The 5,973-nt window shown below is 42.2% G+C and overlaps 1 pseudogene; it reads right to left on the bottom strand.

The window, feature by feature from the left end:
- Window positions 1-414: 414 nt before the first annotated feature.
- LOC147351881 (diphthamide biosynthesis protein 3 pseudogene) lies at window positions 415-664 on the bottom strand (annotated as a pseudogene).
- Between the last annotated feature and the right edge of the window lie 5,309 nt (window positions 665-5,973).

Genomic DNA, 5,973 nt, shown 5'->3' with positions numbered 1-5,973 from the left:
AGACAACCTGAAAACTAACCCCATTAACACAAAACCCAAGACTGTGAGCCACAGGCAGAGCAGTTCTCCTGGGTTCCTTTACCTTCCTGCTCTCCGCCACATGCCCCTTCCCAATAAAGTCTCTTGCTTTGTCAGCACCTGTGTCTCCTCAGATAGTTCATTTCTGAGTGGTAGGCAAAAGACCCCCTTTCAGGCCCTGGAAGGGGACCCCTTCCTGCAACAGTTAGGACTCTGCGCTTCCACTGCAGCAGGCATGGGTTTGATCCCTGGCTAAGGAACTAAGATCCTGAAAGCCACATGGTGTAGCAAATTAAAAAAAAAAAATTATCCCCATGAAGAAGATAGTGATTGAATTTGATTTTTGCAGCTTGGCTCATTCCCCAAAGTTCAGGCTTTGGAGTCCTAAAGTCTTCTTTAGCATTTAACTAGTTCATTATTGGTGGAAGAGGCGGGACTGTCTCTCTACAAGTAAACAGACCTTTGTCATAAATCACTTTTATAATGAGAGAGAAGCTAGATCATGTTGCCGTGTTTCCCCATTTGCCAAATCTTCCTGGGTGATGCAGAATTTATTCCCATGTGGGCAGGGGTAGAAGTACATCTCTGAGTTCTTTCCATATTGGAACTCCTTGATCTCCACCTCACCGTGGAACACTGCCATTGTCACTGGGGCCATAGAGGTCTGCCACCTCTGCCATCCTACCCAGGCCAAGGCCAGTCCCCAGGTCCCCAACCAGCCAGGCCTATTCGTATTCTTCAGGTGAGGAAACTGAGGTTCATGGGGCTTGGGTAACCTGCTCAAGTTTAGATAGCTAAAAGAGGTAGAACCAGAATTTAAACTAATCCATGCGGTGTCAGAGCCTGGGCTGTAAACCGCATATGTGCTGCTTTACTCTGCAAAAAATTGTATTCCCGGTCTCACTTCCATGGAGGGAATCACTGTGAGGTGCAGAGAAATCATTATTCTAAACCAATACTCTTAATACTGTGGAAAGAATGGAATTGACTCAGGTCATGATTGTCTTGTTATTAATGATTTAAGGAATCAGAATAACTAATGCATTTATGCCTGTGTATGAGAAAGAGAAAGACATCTGGGAATGCAGGGCAAAAAGAGAACATTCATAACAATATGTGGGAATGGGCCCCCAGGGCATCTTCACTGTCTGTAAGCAAGAATGAAATATGAACCCTCCCACCTTTGACTCCAGAGTCAAACTACAAATCAAACAGCAGGATCATTTGGTGAAGGTAATTGCCTGTTGCACAAAAACTATACACAGATCATCTGTCTGCCTCTAGCTATAGAGTGTGGAAGGGAAAACTACCTCCTCAGTCTTCTGAATGATACCCTGATCACTGAGACAAGGAGAGAGAGGGTTTTTCCGGACACCTGCATTATTTGCTGACTGGGGAAGGAATCATTCCTCACATAGTCTGGTTCAACAACCATATAAAAAGGGCACTATTCTAATTCCTATTTTACAGGTGGGGAAAGAGAGACACAGGAATGTTAAATAACTTACCCAAGAATGCAAAACCAATAAGTAGTAGAGCTGGGCTGTGAATCCATCTTACTCTTACTCCGGAGCGCACATGCTTAACTACCATGCTATACCACGTAGAATATGATATCCTCAGAAATCACAGACTTCTCTGGCCCAATGAGACCTTAAGGATCACAACCCAACCCAAATTACATCAGTCATCTTTGTTCTATTCAATTATATTGCCTGCTTTTGATATCCCTGAATGTTCTGCTCTTGCCTCTGAACAATAACACTAATACCACTGATCTTGTCTCCATAAACTCCTCAATCCCATTTATTTTTACATTCTCTTACAATTCTCCTCTTGTCTCCACTTTGTTTCTTTCTTTTTCTCTTGTCTTCAAGTTTTAAGCTTCGTATAATAAAGGTAATAGGTATATTAAAGACTTTAGCAAAAATAAGGACTTTGCCTATAATAGTCCGTCCACTTGCCTTAACCCTGATAGTCTTTCAGGATAAAACTCTCTGAAGAAAGGATTATGTAGCTGAAGAGGTTCTACCTTCAGAGCAGGGATTTAGTTTCCATCTGTTTCTTGCTTTCACATCCTTTGATTCTCCAGAATGCTTACTGGAAGCCTGAGACTTGCATATGGTATCTTTGGTCTGTACTGTTGAAGATGATGATAGTAGACTGATTCAGCAATATCTCTCCTTCCTCCCTTCAACCTCTTCAAATTAGGGCTGAATGTAAATGTCATATAATCTGTGATTTCTATAATACTATGGTTGTAGTGCCTTTTGTATTAGGATAGGCTGGGTTGTGCTTAAGAAGAAAATGTCCTGGTGCATGCACTTAAACTGATCGTGAAACAGGAGGGAGGGAGGCAGGACACAACTTGGAAAGAATGACATCCGAGGGCAAAACATAAACTGATTAGAATCAAATGGGTCCAAGATGGCAGACAAGTCAACTTCAACGAGAATTTGATCCTCAGTATATGCCCATTGTAACTCATCAGCAAGCTAAATGACACACCCAGAGGCACCATGACAGTTCTAAGGCTGACCATCAAAGACCAAAAAGTGGGCAGTACCCCAATTCCTAGAAAGCTCTGCCCCTTCCCCCAAATAGTTGAAATAATCCTCCCATTCATTACCCATGAAATAACCCAGCTCATAAAAGCTAACTACACCACATTTCAAGGCCAGTCACCCTCTGCAATGGCCCACACTCTTGTCTATGAAGTGTTTTGTTGTTGAGTTGCTAAATCGTGTCCAACTCTTTGTGACCCCATGGACTACAACACACCATGGTCCTCTGTCCTCTACTATCTCCTGGAGTTTGCTCAAATTCCTGTCAACTGAGTCGGTGATACTATCTAGCTACCTCTCCCACCCTTTTCTCCTTTTGCCTTCTTTGGACTATGTTTCTCTCTAAATAAATCCACTTCTTACCTATCACTTTCTCTCTCACTGATTTCTTTCTGTGATGAGACATCAAGAGTCTGAGCTTCATTAGGTTCTGAAACCAGGTGTGTGATCTCAGTTGGAAGACCATGGATTTTGGCCAGGTTTGAGTCCCAGCACATGGGTTCAAGTCCTAATCTGAGGTGAAAGGTTTCATTTCCATGGCTTAATATCTTAGTAGTTTTAGAGGCTATAACAAAAATACTGGGACTTTGCTAGCAGTCCAGTTATTAAGACTCCATGCTTCAAATGCAGGGGGCACGTTCTATCCTTGGTTAGGGAACTAAGATCCCACGGGCCACACAGGGAGGGCAAAAAACAAACAAAAACCCCCCAAATACTATAGACTAGGTAGTTTAGAAACAACAAACATTGGGGAATTCCCTGATGATCTAGTAGTTAGGTCTCTGCATTTTCACAGCCAAGGGCCTGGGTTCTCCAGGAACTGAGATCCCACAAGCCATGGTGTGGCCAAATAAAGAAATGAACAAACAGCAAACATTTAGTTCTCATAGTTCTAGAGACAGGGAAGTCCAAGATCATGGTGCCAATAGACTTGGTGTCTAGTGAGAATTCTCTTCTTCACTGATTGCAGTCTTCTCACTGTAACCTCACAGGGTAGAAGCAAGCATGGGATCTTCCAAGATCTTTCCATAAGGACATTAATCCTATTCATGAGGGTGGCTATGCTGTGCTCTGCTTAGTTGCTTAGTCATTTCCAGCTCTTTGTGACTGAATGGACTGTAGCCCACCAGGCTCCTCTGTCCATGGGGATTCTCCAGGCAAGAATACTGGAGTGGGTTGCCATGCTCTTCTCCAGGGGAATCTTCCCAACCCAGGGACTGAACCCAGGTCTCCCATGTTGCAGGCAGATTCTTTACTGTCTGAGCCACCAGGGAAGCCCCATGAGGGTGGAGCCTTTCCCAAAGGTCTCACCTCCTGATACCATCATCCAGGGTCTAAGAATTTCAACATATGAATTTGGTTGTTCAAAGATGGGGATGGGACATAAATATATAGTTTATTGCACTGATCAAAATCAAACTTTTTCACTCACCTAAAACCTGCTGCAGGGCCATCATCTCTGTGATTACTTCGTCCCAACATGTAGCTCTGCCATCTTAATACAAAGCCTATATGCAGCACAACAGAGCAGAGACAGCTGCAGAGTCAGGCAGTAGCCATTAAATGCTGGCTTGGCCTGGAAGTCACACCTGTCACTGTTCCTTCCAGTGCATTGACCAGAATTAGTCAAATGACCCTGCCTAACTCTGAGAGAACCCCATGAACAGTGTGAAAAGGCAAAAAGATAGGACACGTTGAACTCCCCAGGTTGGTGGTTGCCCAATATGCTACTGGAGATTAGTGGAGAAATAACTCCAGAAAGAATGAAGAGACAGAGCCAAAGCAAAAACAACACCCAGTTGTGGATGTGACTGGTGATAGAAGCAAGGTCCAATGCTGTAAGGAGCAATATTGCACAGGAACCTGGAATGTTAGGTCCATGAATCAAGGCAAATTGGAAGTGGTCAAACAGGAGATGGCAAGAGTGAACGTCGACATTTTAGGAATCAATGAACTAAAATGGACTGGAATGGGTGAGTTTAACTCAGATGACCATCATATCTACTACTGTGGGCAAGAATCCCTAAGAAGAAATGGAGTAGCCATCATAGTAAACAAAAGAGTCCAGAATACAGTACTTGGATAAAATCTCAACAATGACAGAATGATCTCTGTTTGTTTCCAAGGCAAACCATTCAAAATCATGGTAATCCAAGTTTATGCCCCGACCAGTAATGGTGAAGAAGCTGAAGCTGAACGGTTTTATGAAGACCTACAAACCTTCTAGAACTAACACCAAAAAAAAAAAAAAAAAAAGATGTCCTTTTCATTATAGGGGACTGGTATGCAAAATTAGGAAGTCAAGAAACACCTGGAGTAATAGGCAAATTTGGCCTTGGAGTACGGAATGAAGCAAGGCAAAAGCTAATAGAGTTTTGCCAAGAGAATGCACTGGTCATAGCAAACACCCTCTTCCAATAACACAAGACAAGACTCTATACCCATGTATAGACATGTATAGACCATGACATCACCAGATGGTCAATACTGAAATCAGATTAATTATATTCTTTGCAGCCAAAGATGGAGAAGCTGTATATAGTCAGCAAAAACAAGATGGGGAGCTGGCTGTGGCTCAAATCATGAACTCTTTATTGCCACATTCAGACTTAAATTGAAGAAAGTAGGGAAAACCACTAGACCATTCAAGTATGACCTAAATCAAATCCCTTACGATTATACAATTGAAGTGAGAAATAGATTTAAAGGACTAAATCTGATAGACAGAGTGCTTGATGAACTATGGATAGAGGTTTATGACATTGTACAGGAGACAGGGACAAGACCATCCCCAAGAAAAAGAAATGCAAAAAAATCAAAATGGTTGTCTGAGGGGGCCTTACAAATAGCTGTGGAAAAAAAGAAGTGAAAAGCAAAGGAGAAAAGGAAAGATATACCTATTTGAATGCAGAGTTCCAAAGAATAGCAAGGAGAGATAAGAAAGCCTTCCTCAGCAATTAGTGCAAAGAAATAGAGGAAAACAATAGAATGGAAAAGACTAGAGATCTCTTCAAGAAAATTAGAGATACTAAGGGAACATTTCATGCAAAGATGGGCACAATAAAGGACAGAAATGGTATGGACCTAACAGAAGCAGAAGATATTAAGAAGGGTGGCAAGAATATACAGAAGAATTATTCAAAAAACATCTTCACAACCCAGATAATCATGGTGGTGTGATCACTCACCTAGAGCCAGACATCCTGGAATGTGAAGTAAAGTGGGCCTTAGGAAGCATCACTACAAACAAAGATAGTGGAGGTGATGGAATTTCAGTTGAGCTATTTCAAATCCTAAAAGATGATGCTGTGAAACTGCTACACTCAACATGCCAGTGAATTTGGAAAATACAGCAGTGGCCACAGGACTGGAAAAGGTCAGTTTTCATTCC

Source organism: Bos grunniens, chromosome 19, assembly GCF_055505025.1.
Source record: "Bos grunniens cultivar Pamir isolate PY7600 chromosome 19, Bosgru_T2T1.0, whole genome shotgun sequence".
NCBI classification, from domain to species: Eukaryota; Metazoa; Chordata; class Mammalia; order Artiodactyla; family Bovidae; genus Bos; species Bos grunniens.
Note: the sequence above shows the minus strand (reverse complement) of the source record. Positions and strands in the feature narration are given on the sequence as shown.